Here is a 24699-nt window from a genome sequence, read left to right as displayed (position 1 = left end):
AGGAATGCCACTTGACCGAAGTGTATGGTGTACTAACATCGCAGAATCAATTGTGTTTTCTGAGAGCTCACAGGAAAGTGTGTTGGAGAGGGAGGGCCAATGTGGAAACAAAGAAGACAGAAAACCATAAAAATTCTGAACATTTCCATTGCTGTTTCTCAGTTCTCAGCAAGTCCTTACTTTCTCTGTGACTAAAATCCTCAACTAGTAAAATGCTAGAATATATTTTATCTGTGTAACTCAGAGTAGAAGGATCAATACAGAAGAGAGAAGGAAGGAAACTAACATGCATTGTGCTTACATGCATTTTCTCTTTTAATCCTATGAGGTAGTATTTGTTAGTTAGTTTATTAATACAGTATTGCAGATAATGTAAAACTCTAAGAGGTCAGGTAAGTTATCGAAGGCCAAATAGCAGGTAAGTGGTAGCTAGAATTCAGACCCAAGTGTTTGGATTTAGAGTGTGCATTTGGATTAATATATACTCACTCACCCCCAAATACTGGCATCCAAAGCAGAAAGTCTAGCTATGTTAACCGTCACCTTAGCTTACTCTCTTTTACAGGCCAAATCCAGTGAATTAAATTAATTTTAGGCTAACAGTTTAGTGAGTTAGAAATATATGATATTGTCTTCTATTTTGATTTTTTTTTGAAAGACGTCAAGGATTATTGCAGATTTGACATTTCTCTAATGTCAACACAACAGGAAGAGGCCATAGCTTCATCTCCGCATTTATTAAAGTGCCATTATAATACTTAATGCATCTGTACACACATCTGTAAGGCATGGTGTCCAGCCTTTCCCGCCCTTCACTCTTTCTCAAACAAAACAAAACAAAACACTAACACAGGAGAGAGTGAAAATTAATATTTTATTAGAATATATCATATTTTCTTTTCATTTTTGTGGAACGTATAAAACACGTGGAACTTGAAATAGAAAAGATTTACTGTTGATGGATAAATACACAGATCAGCTTTTAAATAACAGACGGTTTAACCTATGCTAGAGGTTCGGTTAGAGTTTTGCCATATTGTTTAAATTAGCCCTATAACCTAGAGAGGCTTTTGCAGGAAACCATTGTAATTTTCATCCCTTACACTGGTATTTTCATGAGCTGAAGTTAGGTGTCCCAGGGGATGATGGAATATCACTAAAACATTTCCTGAGCTCTCTCGAGCTATACGTCGGCATGCCCAAGTCTCCTCTCAGAAGAACAGAGCTTTTGTTTCATTTCGTGAGGAAATAATGTTGCCCTCGAATGTAATTTTTTAAATGGAGATTTAAAAAAATTACATTCAGAAAAAAAAAAATAGTTCAAGTAATTTATTCAGTAAAAACGTGCCATACTTACTTAGTTTGAAAAAAAATCATAGGGATTCGATTGTTTTTATTTGCCTTTTAATATCTATGTCATAAAGCAACAAATTCAAATTATTTGGTTAACCCAAGAGTTTCTGATGAATTATGAAATAAAGCTTCATAGGCATTTCGAGATAGAGAAATAAAAACACTTTAACTACATTTATTTTTATTAGAGATTCCCAAAGATTTGTAAGTTATGTTTATAAAATTAAAATTCACATATGGTATCTGCCACAACCTTTTTACACCGATATCCACAAAGTAATAAAACAGTGGTACCTTATTGGATATTAATGCAACTCGAGACACATTTATGTTTGTAGCTTTGGCAGCTGGATGAATGGGTTTTCTGTTAGTTAAGAGAAGAAACAAGGGCATGTGAGAAAATAGTGAGTTGTTTGGGTCTTTTTAAGTTTGAGGTGGCTTGTGGGGCACTCACTTAGTATCACAGAGATGCTGGCAAATATCTCTGGGTAGGTTTAGCAGGACCTGGTCTCCAAACATCGGTATAACTCAGGTAATATTTTGAAATCACCATATTCTCATTAGGATGTAAGAAAGAATGCTTGATTATGTTAATTACAAAGCGTGTCATATACATTGATTGCTTTGTGATTTTGTGCATCAGAAATATCATTGTAAATTTTATTTAAATTATGCCACAGATTATGGCAACAATCTGAAGAATGATGTTTGACATGGCTATTTACCACATTTCTGAGTGGAGACCACTTCTGCGATTGTGGCCTTGTGATTATTCTCGATGTATCTTGTGATGATCTTTCAATAATTTCAGTGACTCTGCTCTGGCTACTGTCAGAGGCAATTTTATTTGCTCTCACTCAGTTCCTTTGCCTGAGGGCTCAGGCAAAGATCCTCTGTTCCAGGGTCAGAGATAATGTGAGTTAACCACTAACCCCTGCAGTCCTTAACTCTGTCCCCATACCCGACCTCTGTGGAATCTGCCTGAGTCTTTCTGTTGGAAAGATCCCGAGTACTTGAATATTTATTTGTCATATCTTTCCTTGCTAGAAAAATCTGTCATGGTTTTGTTGCTCCAAGACAACGTTCTTCAAGCAGTTTTAACTGGCGCTTGCAAACAGTTTCTCCTATCATTCATGAAACGTGCTGCGTGCACACACACACACACACACACACACACACAGGCCCCAGATAGTCTCCCGATCAAAACAAAAACAGTAAGAACAAATCTTGCTGCTGCAACCTAAAAACTTCTTCAAGCTGCTACTGTGCTATCATGCTTCTTTAATACACATTTTCAGATTTGTTGAAAGCACATTTTAAAGCTACCTGAAATTTCCACTTTCTATTCACCTCTTCCTGTATTCCTCGTAATAAAGCTACTGTTCTCCAGCGGTCGCCAACAACATGCTTGTTGCCAGAGCAAACAGTGATTTGGTCAGTGTCATCCTCCTTCCCTTTTCTGTAGACTGTGATGCTACTGGCCACTCAGTCCTTTGTAAAGCGCTGTCTTTGTGTTTGGTTTGCCTACCATGGCTTCGACCTGACTTGTGCAAGAAGCCAAGCTTCGTGAAATGATAGACTTGGTGGGAACGTGGGCTCCTCACTTATCCGCTGGGCCTCCGGGTCAGGAGGCGCTGAAGGAGGAGTGGAGAGGAGGAAGGGCATTTGATGTCCCACGACACTGGCGTTTGAGGTGGGACAGTTCTTCCATGTGGAGGAACCTCCCGTGCATTGCAGGAGTTTGGTGTTCCTGACCTCCAGGCACTAATTGTTGGTTGCATTTCTGCCCCTCACCCATCGCGACAACCAAAAAATGCCCCACACGTTCTCAGATGTCCTCTACAGAGGTGATACTGCTCTGCGTTGAGGGGAAGTGGGAAGTTGTGGTTAACTTTCCCTCTGAGAGTCCTTAGCATTGCCTGTAAGACTTTTCTCATTTATTTCTTTTGGGAGACTAGCGTGATATGTAAGGTCCAGCATCATTTATTTATTTCTATTACCCCTGTCACAAAATGTGCACTTCCCATATTATCCTATTCATATTTTTCCAAATATTTTTTTCCCTTCAATTCCAAACCTCTATCTTGATTGATGTGGAAATGTCGTACTTGAGAACTCCTACTCATCTTTGGCTTTCACGAGGACCTAAACTCCTTGACCCATAGACAGAGGAACCGTCTCCTGGAGGCTGCCTTACCACCTGCAGAGCGTTTATCATAGTGAAGTCACAGCCCATTTTCACGTCTGTCTCTTTCAGTAGCTCAAGGAAGAGACTCTGTTGCGTTCATGTCTGTTAGCGTGTCTGGCACATACTGACCTCCATAAATATTTGCTGTTACGCAAACTGATGGCCGTCAGAAGGGAGGGGTGGGGGAAATGGGTGAAAAAAGAGGAGAGTAAGAGGTAGGAAAAAAAAGTTTTGTTGTTATGTGACTAAAACAAAAAGGAAGGGAAGTACGGTAAGATTCATAAAAATTTTTTAGCGGAAAAGAAGAAGGAGTTGAGTGGTTGTGAACACGGTAGAGAGAGGTGGTTACGTTAAAAACTCGAAGCGTGGAGGGAACTTTCATCGCTCTGTCCTGACAGAGAGAAGGAGTCAACAAAGAATTAGTGAGACTCTGAAGCAGCACACACGCCCATCTGAGCCTGAGAAGAATAGCTTTGCAGTTAGCGTAATTTGTGATTCAAGGAATTTTCAGAAACCCCAGAGAAAGATTGAAAAAAAAAAGGTAAAATCTCCCAGAAACGTGAGAGATTGTGATTGTTCAGAAAGATTTTAAGAGGTTAGAATTGGAAAAGGAGGAAGAGTTGTGGTGCCTCAAAACAAAAGTAAGTTTTTAAAAAGCAGTGAGCTGTGCGCCTCTTTAATGCAGAGATTTAAATGGATTTTGAGAATTTCATTTTTCATAGTCTCTGAGCCTCTTTATCATCGAGAATATTTTAAAAATAAGCCTTTGTTTTAAAACTCAGCTTTTTCTAGTTACCAGATTATATTATCAAAATTTTATTCCACTTACTCTTATAAGCATGTCTTCAGTTCTTCATCCATTTACTTTAATAGTTGGCACAGCCGGTTTGTATAGAAGCTTTTTTTCTCTTAGCCTATAGGAAAATGTTAGATGTGATTCAGTGGGCATAAGCACATCTGCTGATATTTCTCTGGCTTTAAATCATCACATTATTGGTGCTATTTAAGCTTTTATGTGGTTCAAGAGACAGGATACCGATTTGCTTTCCTAGTGAGGTTCTAATATTGTCCATAAAAATGGTTCTGTAGCTAATAAACCAAATCATTGGCCAAGGGTCTTTTGTAGTTTTCTCATTCTGCAGTCAAGAAGCTAGAAAAGAGATCTTTGCCATGCGGCATCACAGTTAACCATTTAAAGAAACCTCTTGTTTGGAGATGAAGATTTAGTTAATGCTTAAAACCAGATGAATTCCTTTTTTTCTTAATGCTTTTTTTTTTTTTTACTGATTTTATTTAGTAATTTTTGAACCATTGACTGCCTAAAAGTATATTTATATCTTTGTAGAAGAAAAAAAAACAGGAGCACTCAGGACTAAATAGCTATGACTGGTTCATATATTCAAATTAATGTAATTTTTAACACATCATAAATGGGCAGGACACTCCTATATAGCTTAAGCAAACCTGTGTAAATCCAGAGGTGAATTTGTTGTTTTTTGCTCTACGGTATGCTCCACCCACGTATAGGCCAAGATGAGATTGAAAGGTATATGGATTGACTAATTGAATAAGAATTTATAAAATGAAAAAAAAAAAAAGAATTTATAAAATGCTTACTATGTTCCAGGCAGTGAGGGTATAGAGATGAGTAAATAGAGATGAAAGAATAGCCATAATAAAAACTCAAAAGCCATGCAACAGAAGTGTAGAAATCATTTTAGAAGGATAACTCTGAAGCACGCGTATGGTCTTAGGATTGGTTAGCTCTCTTGGTAAGGGGCTGTCACCATGCTGATGAGAGCAGTTATTTGTACCTGCACGGACCACATAGCATTCATCCATTCTATAGCCACAGACTGTATTCCCAGCTACAGTCTTCTGGTAAGTGAGGTAGAGATAAAATTTCAGTGGACTGACATAAATCATTCTTGACCATAAAGAAAACCATTCAATGTCTTACTAGTTTTTGTTGGTGGCTTAGTACTATGATCTTTTTGTGTAGAAAATAATTTCCCCAGCATGTGTAAGAGAGAAGCTATTTGAATTAATGATATATTTGGTATTTAAATGTCTTGGTTCCTAAAGGACACAGTGTCAGAATATAAACTTGACCCATCCAGGTCCAGCATCTTCCTTGTGCTTTTGTTTTAATTTTATGGAGTAAGTAATGGTATTTATGATTTTTTATGAATAAATCTCTGAAAGGGATTGTTACCTGCTAAGACATATTCATGACTGAGAATGGTTTTCACCGAGAATTTTCCAGTTAGCCCATAGTTATGCCATAATCCTCCCTATGACTACACTTCACATTTATATCTCATGGTTCAGGGTCAGTGATATCACCTACTAATTACTAATCACTGGTAGGTTCATGATCACACTCAACACTACAGCAAACTATACCGTAATTATTAAAATGAAGGGATTTAAAAAATGGGTGATCAATATATTATTTTATAACAATTTTATAATTGTTATTAATACATTCTTTATAACAAAGTTTTCAGTTTCTAGGTTTTTAATCGTATTTGCAAAGTCCCCTTCACCATGTAAGGTTACATAGTTTTAGGTTCTGGGGATTAGGATATGGACATCTTGATGGGGCAGGCGGTCCATTATTTTATCTATTACAGGTACCAAAAAGAAAAGTGTCTTAATCATTAAGAATTAGACCGTTATATCTTAACTAAACTGAATATTTTAACTAACATTTTAAATGTGGATTAATGTCAAAAGAAGATTGATATCAAATATTAAAATTTTAAAAACGGGATGGGGACGCATTTTAAGAATCACACAGGTTTTAGAGGATTGTTTTTCAAATAATATGTGCCTCTAAGAAGATGCTTATGTATTCCACCTGAGGTTAAAATTTGCGTTCCCTTTCCCTCCCTTCGGCTGAGAACCACTGTGTGCGATGAGAGACACTACTGATTGGAATGTCTTGTGTAGATGCGCCATATGCAGACCTGAAAAATGTTCAGTACCAGTGAGTTAAATTTTTGGTAAGAACTATCAGAAGGTTGAGCCATTAACTGTATTTGGATAATACCCAATGCATTCCAAATGCTAGTAATTTCTGACTTTAATGGCATTAGTTTCCCACCGTCATGGCTGTTATTTGATTTCTGCAAAACCCCTTGATAAGTAGACGGTTCCGAGAAGTGTTATGATTTGCCTCAGTTATCCAGGGTTTGTCTTTATTTGTAGGTTCTCTTGCCATTTCTGTTTTCTTCCTCTAAAAAGAGCAAACTTTTTAAAAACCTCGTTGAAAATAGCAGGGGCATTTAACATGTCTGTAGTGCAGCCACATTTTCAGGCTCACATTATGTGTTTAGCTATGTCTTATTGAATGTATGCAGAACATTAATTTTTTTAAAAAGTGTTGTAATAATATTGCCTAAACATGACCTTCGTAAGGAAAATGAAAGTGTGCCACTATATTTCGAGTAGGAATTCTTAGATTAGAACCTTCACTTTTGGAATATTAATATCAGTTAGATTGTTTCCAGTCTCCATTAAGATCCACTGTCTATTTTCTGAAAGCAGCTAGAAGTCCTGGCTTTCAGTTGAAAGAACAACGTGTGTGTTTCATTTGAAGGAACAATGTGTGTATTAGGAAGAAATAAGTCTACCTTAATGTGCGTACGCCACATTGGACTCTACCAAAGGGTGGCACAACTGAGTATTAAATAGCAGTAGGGTTTTAAAGGTAGGAGTGGTCGTAGTTGAGCTTGTGAAACTTCTTTCTCATACTACTTGGCCACTAGCTGACAGAAACTATAGTGCCTTTGACTGACTTACAAATTTTTGTTGCCAACGCAAATATTTCAGTTTCCTTGCTGTCCAAGAAATGTACATTTTTATCTTGTTACTTCATATAGTCACTGAATCCTAAAAAAATAGTCATTTCAACATCTTTTCCCAAGAGAAACCTTTTTTCCCAAGGAGCTGTGTCTTAACTTGGTTGTGTTACAAATCATCAGTTTCTGACTGTTGAAATGACCTTGTAGTTACATACTAAATTTGATGCCCTCGTGCCAAAGACGCGGCTCAAGAAATCATGCGAGCATCTGGGTGCCAAATTCTACTTTGTAGTTCCTTTTGTAGGAATGTCTTCGGTGTAGAGATGTCTTTTCATTGCTTAAGGTTCTCAGAAAAAGATGTGATCTCTGTTGACATTGATAGGTCATGAAGAGGAGCATGTTCAGCGTATGAAAAATAAGAATTTTCTCACTTCTTTAATCCTAGAAAACAACTACTTAAAGAGCCAAGGTCTTAAAGTTTCCCTTTTAAATTGCAACTCTGATTTCTTCCTCTTTCAGGTTTTAAAAGACACACTGAATAGCTTCAGTGAGGGTCAAGGATTGTGTGTCTTGTTTTCTGTTGCATCTCAAGGTCTAGCACAGAATAGGCACTCACTAAATATCTGTTGATTCCCTAAATGAATATTATAGTGGTACTTGCTATAGTTATGTCACCTTATTTTTAACTACATGTTGGAAATCATTCAGTTGTCTGTTTAGTCTTTAACAGTACAACCTTCAATTTCCTCCTCTGTAAGTATATATTACATTATATTATGTTATAAACAGGTTGTTTTAAAAATTAGTGATAAGTACCTAATACACATTAAATACTTACTCAGTGGTAGGACATTTTATTATAAATGGAATAATTACAACTTTAACTACTTCGTGTTTATATTGTTTTGTAAATAAATTAGATCTTTCAGTAAAATTTTTCATGCATCAAAGTATTTGAATTAACCACATTCGATTTATAAGTTGTTTTACTATTTATGAATCGTTTTATGTTAAAGAGAAAACAAGTACCTACTATTGAAAATATATTAGGCCATCTATGAGACACAGATATCTGGTAACATCTCTTCTGTTTTATTTTTGTGGAGAATAAAGTTTTTTTTTTTTTTTAATGTAGATTTATATGGCAGCTGAGAAAATAAACTACATTGCACAAAGCAAAAGATGAGCTGCTTTGGACACATTTAAAAATAAAACAAAACAACAGCTGCATCAAAACAAATAAGCACAGTAGCATATGGCACATGATTTAATACCAGGTGCCCAGAAGACACTGTTTGTATTCAGTTGAATTGAGTAGAACAACTCTTACCCGAATGAAAGTTATATACTGCTACTATGAACGTCTTGCCTGGTTAGAATTTGGCCAAAACAGTCATTATCCCCTTATCCATGGGAGACATGTTCCAAGACCCCCAGTGGTTGCCTGAACCCTACAAATACTATGATTTTTCCTATACGTACCAATAATAAAGTTTAATTTATAAATAAGGCAATTTCACAGATAAAAGATTAATTCTTATCATAGATCTTGGCCACCTCAGCATACAGTTTTTTTTTTCTTTCATTATTAAGTCGAGAACGTTTAACTTTTCACTGAAAAGAAGCACTTTATGGCTTCTCTTTGGCATGTTCGAGTTGCCAGCATCACTATTCTTGCGCTTTGGGGCCATTATTAAGTAAAATAAGGGTGATTTGAACACAAGCACTGTGATATCGAGAGTGTGGGTGGGTAGGTGGGCGAGCAGGTAGCAGATACAACGTGGAAATGCTGGATGATTCACGTCCCCAGTGTGGGACAGAGCAGGGTGGTGTGAGAGTTCATTATGCTACTCAGAATGGCACACGATTTAAAACCTATGAATTGTCTTTTGGGGGAAATTTTTATTTAACGTTTTAGCTTGGTGGTTAACCACGGGTAACTGAAACAATGGAAAGCAAAACCGTGGATGGGATACCGCCGTCGTTCAGAAGGCTTCATGTTAGCGATGAGCGCTGAAGCAGAAAAAAGCCAGCTGGTTAAGATATTACCTCTTGTGTGCTAAGAAAAATAAATATCCTGAAAAAATAATGGCCCAAATGAATGGATATCTTCTTCCATTTCTCAAGATCTCCAACAACTGCAGGTGATTCTGATGGTCGAGTGCTCTGAGTTTCTAGTTTGGTCATTTACTTTTTTTATTTAACAAATATTGCTTCCACCATGTGCTAGGCATTCATTTGGCACTGGGATGGTCGAAAAGCAAAAACAGATGTGGAATGACAAATTGATTAAATAGTCAAACAGTTGAAAATGTAAAATGCAACCTTGAGAGTATGACGTAGTCGGGGGATTCCGGCAAGGCTTCCCCACAGTAGTGATGGCAAAAAATAAATGCCAAGGAGGAATAGGAGTTAGCCAGAGAAAGGGCAGAGGGAAGAACACTTGAGGGTAAAGACACAAAGGGAAAGTCCCGTGGAATAAGAGTGCAGGGTGAGTAAGAGAAACTAAAGGTATGGAGAAAATTAGGGATGGCTGGAGGAATAGGTAGAAGCCATACCATGTAGAAGTGTTTTAGTCCATGTTTAGGAATTTTAACTTCATCCTGAGAGCAGTAGGAAAGTTTTTTTTTAACCTATTTTTTATTTTTTTTATTATTATTGTTATTGTTATTTTTAAAGCCTATGGCACCTAGTATTCCTAGGTGGTCTCCCATCCAAATACTAACCAGGCTCGACCCTGCTTAGCTTTTGAGATCAGACAAGATTGGGCGTGTTCAGGGTGGCATGGCTGTAGACGGAAAAGTTTAATTGGTAGGTAATGTGATCAAGTTTATGTCTCAGAAAAATCACTTTGGTTCTCTGTGGGGAATGGATTAGAGAGGAGTTTATAGCAAATGATGGTCAAAATGTTAAGCACTTTATCCATAGTCCAGGTCCCCTGAGAGATAAAAATGGTAGAGCTGAGACTAAGGTCATGGTTGGGGAGACAGGGAAAAGTGGAAATGTTCGAGAACTATTTAATGGGCAAAATGGTTTGGGTTTAGTGATGTTTAGGTAATGGTAATGGAGGAGTGAGGCTGAGGGATGAATAATGATAACGATAATGAATAATGATAAACTTCTAAGTTATTTATTGTGCAGGTGGATGGAAGGCAGTGGAAGAGAACCAGATTGGAGGGTAGATATAAAACCATAAGTTGTTCTTTTAATATATTGAGCCGTAGTAACTTAGAGACATGTTAGTAAAAATGTAGACTAAAGATGTTCATTTGCGAGGCACCATTGCATGGATTTTAACTGAAGTTATTGGCATGGATGCGATCAGCCAGAGAGAGTGTAGATAAGATGGCTCAGGAATGGGCCTTTAGGAATTGCAGAATCTTTACTGGCCAGGTAAGGAAGAATGAACATGCAACTAAGAGACCCAGAATCAGTGATAAAAGAGGAGGGAGAAAAGCAGGACAGTGTTATGTCAGGGTAACCAAGGAAAGAAAGTGTTTCAGGAAAGAGGGAGTAGTGCCAAATGCTGTTGAGAGATCTTGCAAGATGTAGGCTGAAAAGCGCTTATTTGATTGAGTGTGATGAAGGTCACTCGTGACTTCACCTGGAGCTGTTTTGGCGAAGTGTTGGAGGACGAAGCCAGATTTGACTGAAGTTGAGACTTCAGAAGGAGATGGGGAGACGGTGAGCACAGACAAATATTTTGACAAATTTGTCTGTAGAGGGGAAGAGAAAGATAGGATGGTAGTGGAGGAGAATAAGGAGAACAAGGAGGTGGTTCTTTTGTTTTTGTTTAAATTGGAGAAATTTGAAAGGTTTGAAAGTTGATAGAGGGTCACGGGGATGGGAGCCCGACATAGGGAATGCAGTCAGCAGTAGTGTAATGGCTGTGTGGAGCCAGAGGGAACATAGAGTAATCAGGGGGATTGTTTCATAAATTATATAAATGTCTAACCAATATACTTGCAATTAATAATAATATAAAATAAAATGCTTGAAAAAAAGCTGATAGGTAAAAGGGAGGGCTTAGATATATACAGCAGAGAGATCGAATAATCCTGAAAGTACAGCTCTTGCTGCATGTTTAGAATTAGATTTTTCTTTTTGGGTCCTAGAATCTGATTGCTGATTTGTACCAGCCTGTAAGAAGAGGAGTGTCAGAATTTTCTGTGAATTTCTTGCCCCACTCAAAGTTACCTTTACACAAGAAAGATGGTCCTCTTTATTAAATGCCACCACTAAGCCTGGCAGCACCAAGAAAAAAGAGAAAGAAATGACTTTGGGGAGTAAAAATGGTGAGGTAAGAAAGAAAAGGAAAAATAAATTCCTCTAAACTTATTTTAACCTTTATAAGCACCTTCAAACATATATATTTGTTGCCATTTTTATAACTATAAAGTAGTCTCGTTACAAACACCATAGTAACTTAAGTCTATAGAAGCAAAGATGAATATTTATCTGTGGAATTCAGGCAACATCGGGTCATTTAAACTGAAAGAGCCATTAATTTTTTTCAATAGCCATTTTTTTCCAGTCAATTTACCTTCCAAAAGAATTTGTTGTAGGGGGGAAGAAAGAAGTTGAGAAAGCAAATCTCTTAATAGTGCACGTTCTCCCAACATTTAAAGAATAAGACAGAAAAAGGATGCGGCGAATAAGGTCCTTTCGAATAGTTGGTACCTGCTTGGAAAGAGGGAAGAAGAATTAAGTTCAATTCTAGTTGTTCTACTATTTCCTTAAACTTCAGATACCGCTTTTTATGCCATTTTCCCCAATTATGTTAAAACCTTCTTATCCTTCCCTAAAATACCCACTAACTAGTCGTATACAAATGGAGTTAGTTCTCCCGTTAGTTTTGTTATCTATAAAACAAAGGGACTAGAGGAGATGACACCTAAGCTTCCTTCCTCATCAGAGACGCAAGGACTCGGCGAACTTGGGTCTGCCTCTCGGCCATCCCTTCATTGTCCTCACGATGAGGCTTCTTGGGTCCTTTAGTTACCTGTTAACAAAAATGAGTTGTCTTTATTTCTGAAATGTCCCTCTTATGGCCCCAGACGTGTGAATTGATAGAGGAAAGAGATCATTTTTGTCCATCTCTCCCCACTCCTCCTAAATCAGTTCGGTCACAAAGAGTTTGTAAGTCAGTGTGTTTTTTATGCTTATTTGAAAATTAAGAGATGTGGCTAAAGACTGCACACGGTCTATGCTTTTAAAGTAAATTCTTAGTGATCAAAGTATGGTTGTGTTAATTCCAGAGTAACACTAATAATTATAAATACAGTATTACAAAAATAACTTTAACAAACCCTTCTTTGGTATAACTTCCGCTTACTGAGACATTGACTGCTTTGCATGTTACAACTGCAGTCAGTGTGATCATGATTTTGTATTTACTGAGTTGTTGTGTTTGACAGTCTTCTGGAATCCTTATTACCTAAATTCAAATATCTAGATCTTTCTTATAAATATCTCGAGTGCTTCATTGACTAATTAAAGAAAAAGAAAGCCCGATATACCTCATACTCATAGTAGAGCTTCACCTCTTGTGGGATCTCAGGAGTAACCACGGAACCCACATCCCAAAGACCTTGTGAAATTTTGTTACATTTGTGGGTTGTTAAGAACACTTCTATGACTTTCAACTCAAAACTTTCATGTGCTTGAAGATAGGTTCCTTTAGCACCAAACAGATCTCTCACCCCCACTTCCACTTATGACATCATTATTCAGCCGTTATTATCACCTTTCTGACATTTCTTAAATGTGTCCTTATCTTGACCTGATTCTGCAGAAATTCTTATTTATGTCTTTAGTTGTTTCCTGTCCTGACTGTATCAGTTTCTCTTTTAGAGTCTTCCTAACTCCTTCCTCTCTAAACTTCAGAGGGGTCTAGAATGTTATGGCGAAACTACAGATTCCTGCTCTTGGAAAGATTGTGCATTCTGTTGAAGTAATGTCTACTGGCCTGGAGTTTTTTGTTTGTTTGTTTTATTTGTTTTTAACTACACTGTTTCCCTATTGACTTATTATAGTTGTTTGGTTAGAAAGCAGATGAGACCAGCGTTTGGAAGGAATAGTAACTCTGAGAGAGTCTACTGGAAACTGTATCCTGAATCATTTCAATTAGATTTTCAGTGGGGAAAATTATGATGATGGTAGATTTTCCTTAAATTTATGGTCGACTTTCATTTAAGTTTCATTTACCTAGCCCTAGACTGGAAGAATGAGAAAAGTTTGGGAAATATAATCATGTTTCTCTTATTTTAAAGACATGAAAATGACTTTCACAGTTATAATTATAGTAGAATATATAGCATTTTGTATTACATTTCTAAAAATTTTTTTTTTAATTAGCGATCCATCCCCCCGCCCCAAATATGCTTATGAAGTGGACAACTGACAGTGTGCATCCCCCCATTCCACAGTATCAAGTGTACAGGCCAAAGTTCAAAGATTTGACCTCTAGAAATAGTAAAATTTTCATTGCTATGTAATAACATTTAGGGAAATAGCTCAATTTTTCTTTGCAAGAAAGTAACTACCAAATAAAATTTGATTCACACTTCATTATTAATAAAGAACAAAGAAGGAATATGTATATTTTATCTTCCTCAAAACATCTTTAAGAAAACGTCTCATTTTTTTCTGAATGAAATATTTTAACCGTTTGATCTTTTTGTGAATTTATTCTCGGAAAACAGGATTTTGCTCTAGCATATTTACTCTTCTCGCCCTCCACTCCCCCCACCCCACCCTTTTTTCTCTCTCTGTCTAACCCTCATCCGTGGAATAGACATGGATGATCGTGTGGGCAGCACAGCACATCAGCTCTGCGTTCTTCCATTGTCTGTAGAGCCAATACGATAGTTGATCCCAGTGCAGGCAAAACACGTGCTCTAATCATTGCCATTTGGTGCCACGTTCATTCATGATTGTGGCATGGCTCATTTTCCATTAAAAAAAAAAGGTAGTTTAACAAAAGAGAACTCTGTTGTTTTTATTCCTGGGGAAAACATTCCTCATTGCGGAAGAGTCACTCCAGCTGAAGAAATTAAGAGCTGACTGTAGAGTGAATCTAAGCACATACAAACTTGACTTAACGGTGATGACAGTAATAGGTAACTTTTTTTGAGACCTTGACACATACTAAGTATCACTGTTCTAAGTGCTTTCATTTATTAAGTCATTTAAATGTAAAAGAATGCTACAAAGTGGTTTTATTATTTAGTACATGAGAAGACTGCACTAAGAGATTAAATGCTCTCACAGCTAAAAAGAGGCCGAAATGGGATTTGAACACAGTCTGACTCTAGAGCCCATATTCTTAAACCAGTAGACTTTCCTGTCTCTGAGAGCTTGGGAGTGCTTTTCTCAGGCTTACATTATATATCATTTTTGAGGTCTAACAGGAGAAGTTTCATTCAGCAGTACTTACTAAGTATCTCTCATGTATGTTGGCATTGCTTCTTGCCTCATTTACCTATACAAACTGTCTTGCTTCTTGGAAAGAGCCTTTTTATTTTTTAGAGTTTGAAAATTAAATGTAACTCATTATGGAGATTTGTATTGATGTAATATTATGAATACATATGTAAAATGGCCACCGTGTTTTGGTTTTATTTAACTTTACTTGTTGTGGTTTAATGCAGGCACTATATTAAGAGGATTGAGTAGTCTTGTTTGGAGAGGCCTCCCATTCTCGTTTCCTGTCTTGTAAATTTTTTCTTACATTTCATCAGTGAAACAGTTGGGGTTTTCCCTCACTGAATGAAAATATGTAATATTATGCATTCGACTTTGAAATAATTTTAATTTCACTAGAATTTATGATTATAACAGTAATTAGTAAAAGGATAGATATTTAAGGTTTGAGCTACTTGTACGCTGAAGATTGTAAAATAAATAAAACTCGTTTTCTGTTAAAATAAAGTCCTTACCCAACTATCTGAAAACATTCACAAACCCTGAATGATATGAAAAATTTTCACACTTCGGTGTGATTGTTTCCTGAGAATATTACATAGTCCTTGTAAAATAAAGTTACATTTTGGTATCATAAAGTCAATATTCAGGCTTATTCCATTCTGCCAATCCCCTACCCAAAATTGCATGTAGTATTTTGGCTCTATTCAGCTGTTATACATTCTACATAATTCACAAAGAAGAAGTTTGCGTCTTAGAACATGAAGATTAAATCTGATTTAGGAAAACAAACTAGCACATTAACATATCTACTCATGTGCAAACATGTACAAACACATTCACACATATGCGCACATGGTCATGTACACTCATATACATACGCACACTCACAGGTTTACAGACATGTTCAGTATACTCACAGACACACATTAACCTACAAATACAAACATACGTGTGCACATACACATACAAACTCACAAATTCACATGCATAGAGATGCTCACATACATATATATGCAAACGTGCTCACACACACATATTTTAAAGTAAGACTAGTTTTGGCCAAAGGCTGATCTTGGATGACTTTTTTTGGTCTTAGGATTCAAGAAGTCCTTTAAAATAAGCTTTCCAACATTATTTATAATTTGTGAGGAGCCTTGCATTCCTATCTTTAGTATCACTTCCTTCATGTTTATGAATTTTATATCTTTACATTGGATTCTTTCTGCAAAAATTCTTTAATGACAAGACAACTTCTTTTTTTCCCTTGTGGTCTGGAAGATAAAAGCTAAATTAAGTGGTATAACTCCACTAATTTTCTAAAAAGTAAATACCTTGGAAACACTATTATGTTCAGAAAAAAAGGGACAGAAATTTTCTTCATTAGAAACATTTAAGGCATGAAAGTTTCTGGTGTAATTTCTGGGTATGGAAAGACAGTTTTGGTCTATATTAAAATTTCCAAATAATTATAAAAATAACTACTTGAAAAATCACTTAAAACCCAGCAAATTATCTCTATTTTGTCTTTGTTATTGCTTTTGCTGTGAACCATTTATTAAATTTTTGAATGGATTGTGATGCTTCCTACAAGATTTTCTTTTTGTGAGAATAAACCCACCGATGTATTTTACATTTTATTTCAATCTTTGCAACTTGATAAACTGTGAAATAAGGGGATCCTTCAGAGTGTGTTCTGCTTCCTCTACTCCTCAGACATCTGAATGACATGAGAGGTTAATTGTTCATTTTTCTTGGAAAGTCAGTATTTCTTCCTTCGAATGTTAATGATGTGTATGGCATCCAGCATGGATCTTTGGGCAATTCTTATAAGAGTCAAAAGTATTCGGAAGGGAAATAGCAATGGGCAGTACGTAATGGACTTGGTCTTTGGAATGGATAGCTATTAATTTATACCAGATCACTCGTTCAAGGTTACTGTATCCACCCTCCTCTTCTGTGATCCAGAGCCAAAAGATTCAAATGGGTAATTACCTTTCGTCACATTATATTTTGACCTACCTTACGATAGCACTTGGTATAGAATTTTTCTCCCGAAGGACATATAACTGCTTTATTAACATCTCTTTCATTCCTAACATATGTTTAAGAATCAAATAGAGGCCAAATATTTTTCTTTACCATAGTAAAAATCCCATTTTACAGACAGGGCTGGAAACTAAGGCCATTTTTTGGAAAACAGACTTTGGCAGTTTCCCTAAGAATTTTGATTTTGCAATACTCTCTTTTAATAAGCTTTATTAATAAGAATCTTTGAGATACTTATGATTAACAAAATTATTTTCTTCTTCTGTATTCTGTTAACCATTATATGTAATTTTATGTACATACATATACACATGAGAATGTGTGTGTGTGTGTGTGTGTGTGTGTGTGTGTGTGTGTGTGTGTGTGATTAGACATTCCTAAGCACTCTATATAAAATAATTTCAGGTATTCCTTAAATGCCAACTATGCATCTTATATTCCGTTGGGTGATGAAGATCATGTTGATAAAAAGGTGATCCTTGTCCTTGGACATTTGGCATTTCTGGAAATAATATTAAGTAAAATCTTAACATACTTCCCGATACGTGTATGTTGGATCAGCTGGGTATGAACCATTCCAAAGTATTTAGATCTTGTCTACACTTATCAGATTCAGTCATTAGTCACCACTTTGAAAAGTTTAAGATACGTTCTGAAGCGATTCAAACTCCTACCACCACCCACTGGAAACCTCAAAATGTTTGTTGCAGAAGTTAGTCAATCCTTGATAATCCATATTATTATTCTCTTCGGTATCAATTTTTATTCTGTATTCTAGAATTCCTTTTGCCCCTACTTATTTTAAGTCTTATCTAGTGAGGAGATTAAAGGTGAGATAGTAAGCTCTTGAAGATGTAAGCTCAACATCTTTTGGGGGATTATTGGCAATTGCAAAGTAATCTTTTGACACTATGTCAGACTCCTTTGAGCCTTCATCACACTGTTAAATGCCATGAGGGATAAGGCAATCTGCAGTTAAAGTATTCAATCTGGTCTCCTTTCATCTGCTGAGTTTTTCATTGATCAGTGAGCTCATAGTATTTCAGTAGGGCAACTACATTGTAACTGAATTTAGAAAATTTTCCTTAATGGTTGGGAAATTTTTCCTTACTGGTTGGTGTGTACTTGCACACAGAGTTTGGGAAAAGATGGAAATAAAACTTATCAAATTAGACTCAGTGAACATTTTAAGACTAAAAGAAAAAAATGATTTGACTCAATATAAAGATTCAGAGGCATCACAGTAATGACTGAAAAGTAAAATTCAAAAGTAAGAAAAACCTGCGTCAATGTTCTACTTGTGAAATATTTTTTTATGATTTGATGGTGAGTTCTTAAATAGAGGTAGTTTTGCACATTACATAAAGATGGATCCAAACTGCTGTATGTAGTAAAATGAAATATTTCATCCTCTGTTTGTGGACAACTTTAAATATATTCCTAAAGAGTGACAGTTGAATAAATGCCAGCCCTGTGTGTGTGTGTGTGTGTGTGTGTGTGTGTGTGTGTGTGTGTGTGTGTGTGTGTGTGTGTGTGTGTGCGCGCGCACACAACATGGGAAGACCATGTATTCTTCTCACAATTATTAAAATTTATAAAGTACATGGAAAATAAAGGTACAAGAAATATTGATTGGAAAATATCAAATACATAAGCTCATTAACACTAAATTGGTAAATTCTATTTTTCAAAGTTCAGCTGAGTGGTGGTTTAAGAAAAAAATATTGAGACATTTCAACATTGTTTGCTTATGGAAAACATTTGTAATTCTGTTAGCAAAGACAGTGTCAAAAATCTAAACGTTTTTCCCTCAACATCTGTATTTGCTTATTAAAAAACACCCCACACCCCCAATCTCTCAAACCAGTTAAGTTTGTCACGGAATGTTTTTCAAGTGTAATGAAATGCAATCTCAAATATTTTGTGCATCTATGAGTTTTAGTCTGATTTGTTTATTTCTTTTTCACATGGCCTGACATTTAGGACTTAAGATAGGAGTGGTCTAGTGCAATTTCGAAAAACTGCTTAAAGAAAAAAGTCGTTTTGAAATCTCAATCTGAAGGTCAGAGTAGATTAGCTTCTCTTGTACAGGCTTCATGAAGAACTGTGTACACCCCATTCTCTACAGTCGTTCCGTCAATGGAACTTCATGTATTTACTTGAGGCCATGATATCTGCCATTCTCCACATACCAGGCTACTTGAAACAGGGAAATATGATTTTGATAGAAGTGTGTGAGGGTCTCTTGGTATAATCATTTTTCTCATGAATCTGATTTTTAAGCTAGGATACTGATAAGAAAAGAGCAATATGATCTCGTTCTGTCCTTCTCTGAAAAAAATAAATGCATATATAAATCCATATGCATGTGCCTTCTCTGAATTACTTTAATTAAAATGTTGAAAGAAAATGCTGAATATACCAAACTAACCCAAGATCTTCCTTCTTGACATTACTTTTGCATATTTTTATTTTTAATACTTGTTAGATATTTTAAGATTGCCTCAGCTAATGAGATGAGCTAGTTTCTAGAGCATTTCCCTAAAAATTTTGATGTTATAGAAAACTGGAGACAGATTTAATAATGTTACAAAGGTCATTTATTTTTAATTTAAGGCAGGTCCTGTGGAGTAAAGCTCTAGAAGTCTCAGCTTTTAGTAACCCCATCAGCTAATCTCTAGGTAGTATACGATTTCATTTCAGACACTAGTCTCAAGTCCGGGTTGTTTCAGAATCTTTGAAAAGATTTCCATCTGCTTAATAATATATTGTTATTTTTAGGACAAGATGTAAGTGATGATAACAAAGAAAGAAAAGGCATGAATGATTGGTGGATGGGGTGATTACTGCTGTGCCTTGTCTATATTATTTGGCTGATTTTCTCTCAATCAGTATCTTTCTACTGAAATATTAATTTTAATATTATATTCGATATATTTGATGGAAAAACATAATACACATATACACAGCCACGTGCACATGTAAGCACTCAAATCAGTGGAAAACACATACAGAAAAGATTGGATCATCTTAAGAGCCAGTTGTCATGGAAAATGAATATAAATTTGGCTTACTGGGACTATTTCTTAAAAAAAAAAAAAAGGTGTGTTGCCATATGCAGCTCCAGTAAAAATTAAAATGATTTCTTATTTGCAAAACCTTTCAGTTTTTTACATTCCCTGGTTATCTATTGGTTATAAACACATAATATTTGAGTTTTAGGAAGTGAAAATTATATTTATCATCTGCTGCTTCCCATTACAATGCCCACTTTGTGCATATTTAAAGGTAAATATTTAACATAGATATTAGGTTTTTGAAAGTTTGTGTATTTGTATGAATAATTGAAGGAAAGTATTGAAAATGACTCTGGCAATTTAGATATTCACTAACTTGCTTTCTAGCTCTTAATTATCCCAATATTGACACTTTCTTACTATATATATACACACAACCTCCCCTACACACCTATTTTTTATTGATATGCATCATATTCACTGAGATGGGAATGAATCCTAACTCCTTTTTAATGTAAGAGAGAAAATATTTATAAATTTCCAAATTTACAATACTATAGTTTTACAGAAATAACTGTAATGAGTTTTCTCTATACAGTGTACATGGGTACATTTTTCACATGCTTTTCTTGTGAGAGTATTTCCTGATTTCCTCACTGTATCTGATTGAAATGGTAGCAACAACCCAAATCAGAATTTGTTTAATTTTCATTCCTCAACTGCTGTTAAAGTCCACATCTATCTTGCTCACTTCTGCTTCCCAGAGCCCAACATAGCACTTGGCCCATAATATGTAGGTGCTCAATTAATATTTGTGAATGAATGAATAAATGATATATACTTAATTGTATAACTTTTGTTCACTTATTAAAATTGAAACATGAGTACATGGGAACAGGGTAAATTTAGTTTAATTACTGGGGTTTTGACTACGTGGTTTAAATGCGAAAATTTAATCCAGGATAGAAATTTACAGAATAGCAGAGTAACTTTTAAAAAAATTTTGCTCTTGGACACATTTCAAGCAAAATCAAATCTTAATTATTCTTATAAAACATACTGCTGTAGGAGGCTTTAGGTCAGTTTTGAATAAACATAAGTTTTGTAAGACTAGCCTGCAAAAGGTTTTTAACATGGATCTAGAAGTACCAATAGGTGGCGCTGTACCCCAGTGCTGCATAACAAACGAACTCAGGAGGGTTGACTCTTGTGGTAGAACCGAAATCCCGGTCAATCATTTTATAAGGCATTTTATATATTGTGGTATGAAGCACACGTCTTAAGTTCTGTATATGCATACTACAACCATAAATTGGAGTTTAATAGGAAACATTTTTTACTCTTTTACATTTTTCTTGGATTTGAACCAGTTGTAATTTTGCTATATTATATTTGATTTACCTTGAATATATACTAACAAAATACACACACCAGGAACTGAAACAAAAGTAACTGCAAAACCAAGTTTAGACTCATCATGAAGAAAGAATGAAGTGATGAGTGGATGAGTAAGATATGGAGTTTACTCAAAAGTGACAGAGAAATTATAGCTAATTTTGGATATGGTTAGTTCATGTAAGCATGTTTGGCTTATGTGTCGTCACTTCTATATTTATAGCATTTTGTTATTCACTATTGAAGATACTGCATATTTTGTTCTGAGTTATAAAATGAAATTCCAAAAAAGTAAGATGGCAGTTTTAGGCGTGAATAGTCACGTTTAACCTATCATTGAGACAGAGGTAAAGCTAGAACCTGACATCTCGTGAATGGAAGAAGCCTTCACATTTGAGTCGTCTTCTTCCCTTAAACCAATGATTGTATAAGCTTCTCTTCTGAAGCAATTCTTGATGAGCCTCTGACTTAAATGTTTAATCCTCTTGCTTTTTAAATAGATGATGTTTTTCTGGAACATCTGCGTACTGTAACATTGACATTCAGTGCTAGAAACGGGTGGGAAAAAACTTTCCCATGTATACTGGTTTTCATAACACAATACGATAAATTTTAATAGACAAATAATTAGAGTTGTTTTCTTCTGAGAAATCACTCCCGGTCCTACCTGGATATAGTTGAAGATGAACATGTTTTCATGCTGCTTTTCTTATGTAAATGATAATCAAGCTATGTTATACAGTTCCTTGATCTATCACCATAGAAGCCATGTTTTTGTTTTTGTTTTTCAAAAAGAACTACTGCTAGCTAGCTTGATATATTTTGTTTTTTTTTATTCACATGCAACTTTATAAATATTCATGATCATTTTAGACATTTTCTGGAGTTTAAAATTAAGTTTACTAGTCTATATGTGCTTTCCAATATTTGTCACTCTTTTCTGAAAATAACATTTTTTTCTATTTGTTATTTTCTGTTACATTTTCTCATTGTCCATGAATTCTCAGATATTACATAAATCTGTATCCTTATGTATGTTCTTTCAGGAACTAAAACATAGTTTAGTCAGATATTGGAGAAAAAAAATACCTCATTAAAATCAAATATTTTCTTCCTGTCTTTTCAATGATTTTGCATCTATTTCTCGGATTATAATTTTAAAAATAACTTCCTATAGTCTTCTTAAACATTTTACTTTAAAAAATATTCTTTCGTCATTTGGAAAGAATTGGAGAAAGAAGCAATCTTTTAAAGAAATTGCCCCAATATTTAAAAACAAGAGAAATCCGAAACAAATCAAAGAGTTATATTCAACCACTGCTGTTTTCACAGTGGAATAGTCAATAAAACAATTCAATATTATGAAGCCCAATGAAGATTCTGAAATATAATTTTATTTTCCTTTTATTAACAGCGTGTCATGCCATATAACCTTTTAACATGACCTCTTAAAGGTGCGCTAAGACACAGAAGAAAACTCAGAGAAGAAGCGGGAAGTAGAAAAGGAAGTAGCAGAAAGGAAAAAAAGCACAATGAAGTATGATAAAGGGGGCAGAGGGGGCCAGGAACCACTGCCAATGGGCCGACAAATATGTGCATGCTGTTTGTCTTTGATTGGAAACTGTCAGCAGGGGCCAGATGTAATCTCGAGGTTACCTAGTTCTGATCCTCTGAGAGACAAAATTGGCTTGTGGCAAGGATCCCGAATGACATGAGCTTTTCTTTCCTTTCACCCAGATCACCTCACCGGTAGCTTTAGTTCTGCTACACGAGGGTGATTAAAGTAATTGGGCCATCCAAGTTGGGACTGAAGTTTGCTGTATTCATTTTACACCCCAAGGCATTCTTCATGTCCCTTAAGCCGAGATTTAGAATGATAAAGCTGAGACGGCCTCAATGACACATATTCTTAGTTGGTAGAACAGATCGCCAACAAACCTAGATCAAAGTAGTCAGAAGAGAAAGATTTGTTTCCCAGTGACTTCAGTTTTCAAGGTAATCTCTCTCTTTCTCTGAAATTAAAATGGTTTTCTTTGATTCAAAGAAGGCTGCAAATAGTAAATGTTATAAAATACAGTCTGAAAAATGTATTTAAGCTTGTGGTACACGTTGCTCTTTGCAGCTTTGGGATTTAGGGGACTAATGTGATTAAAATCAAGCTGAAGGCAGTTAGCCACGTGCATTTGAGTCATCAGAGAATACTTGGTGGGAAACAATATTGATAGAATATATAATATTTTAATGCCATTTAGCACTATTTTCTGGTTCTGAAGTACTTGAAATAAACTACAAGTGAAATAGACCATCTACTGCTTTGAGCTGGATAAAGATCCTTGCTCAGGCAGATATTAGCATGCTGATTTTTACATATAGACTTTTCATATAGACATGTCCTTTGCCAGTTCTGATTATCAAATTTCAAACTTTTGAAATCAAACACCCTTATTGATAAAAAAGTTGAGTATAAAACTGTAATAATATGTATATCAACTCAATCACATGCATATACTATTCTAATAAATTATATTAACTTGAAACAGAAAACGTGAATGTGGTCGAGATAAATTAAATTGGGGCAGATATTTCTTGCATACACATATACTTACGCACACTTTTGGGATGTGTGTTCCTCTAGAGACCATGGATATGAAGAACTGCATTTTCTGGCACAATGTAACTAAAGGTACATACATTGAGAGGAATTCTGAAGTTAGCTCCAAGTTTTGTTTTGTTTTTTTCTCTTTTTAAATTCATAGTAACCGTATGTCATTAGGTATTTGCCATATGTTTGATCTGAGAGACATGAATTTTCATACGGGTAGAAGAGTTAGGAAACCCATATTCAGTCACGTATTAATAAAAGCTAATAGGTAATAACCAAGTTTAAGGTTGGCTTACTGTCATCCCTACTGAGTTGCAAACAGCGGTCAATCCCCCACTCCCCCAAATTGATACATGTAACTCTTGCAACCAAACCAGCTTTCTAGAATGTTATTCACTGAGATATGTGAGTCTGGAGTATACTCTGTGTGTGTGTGTGTGTGTGAGAGAGAGAGAGAGAGAGCGCGCGCGCGAGAGAGAGAGAGAGAGCGCGCGCGCGAGAGAGAGAGAGAGAGCGCGCGCGCGAGAGAGAGAGAGAGAGCGCGCGCGCGAGAGAGAGAGAGAGAGCGCGCGCGCGAGAGAGAGAGAGCGAGAGAGTGAGAGAGCGAGCGCATGCGAGAGAACACGAACCATGATCTGGCTCAGCTTTTTCAGCCTTGCTCAGAGCTAAGGGGCTAATCTGATAGTATCTTTTTTAATTTTTGAGCTGAGGAAGAGGTTTAGCAACCCATGGGAGGTTTAGGACCCACCCATGGTCCCCTTTGGTTTGGCCAACTTGGAGAGGGCTCAGGGAAGCCAAGAAGAAGGCTAGGCATTGGGAAGTAGCTGGGCAGCAGAGTTGATTCTGTAGGGATGAGAGGTA

At 35.9% G+C, this 24699-nt stretch overlaps 1 protein-coding gene and 1 pseudogene across 2 annotated transcripts in view; one reads left to right on the top strand and one right to left on the bottom strand.

The window, feature by feature from the left end:
• HMCN1 (hemicentin 1) overlaps positions 1-24699 on the top strand; it is a 375430-nt gene that overhangs the window by 37675 nt on the left and 313056 nt on the right. The window lies entirely within an intron of this gene.
• On the bottom strand, positions 10028-10146 carry LOC112476518 (annotated as a pseudogene).

Source organism: Pteropus alecto, unplaced genomic scaffold (assembly GCF_000325575.1).
Source record: "Pteropus alecto unplaced genomic scaffold, ASM32557v1 scaffold101, whole genome shotgun sequence".
Lineage (NCBI taxonomy): Eukaryota > Metazoa > Chordata > Mammalia > Chiroptera > Pteropodidae > Pteropus > Pteropus alecto.
Note: the sequence above shows the minus strand (reverse complement) of the source record. Positions and strands in the feature narration are given on the sequence as shown.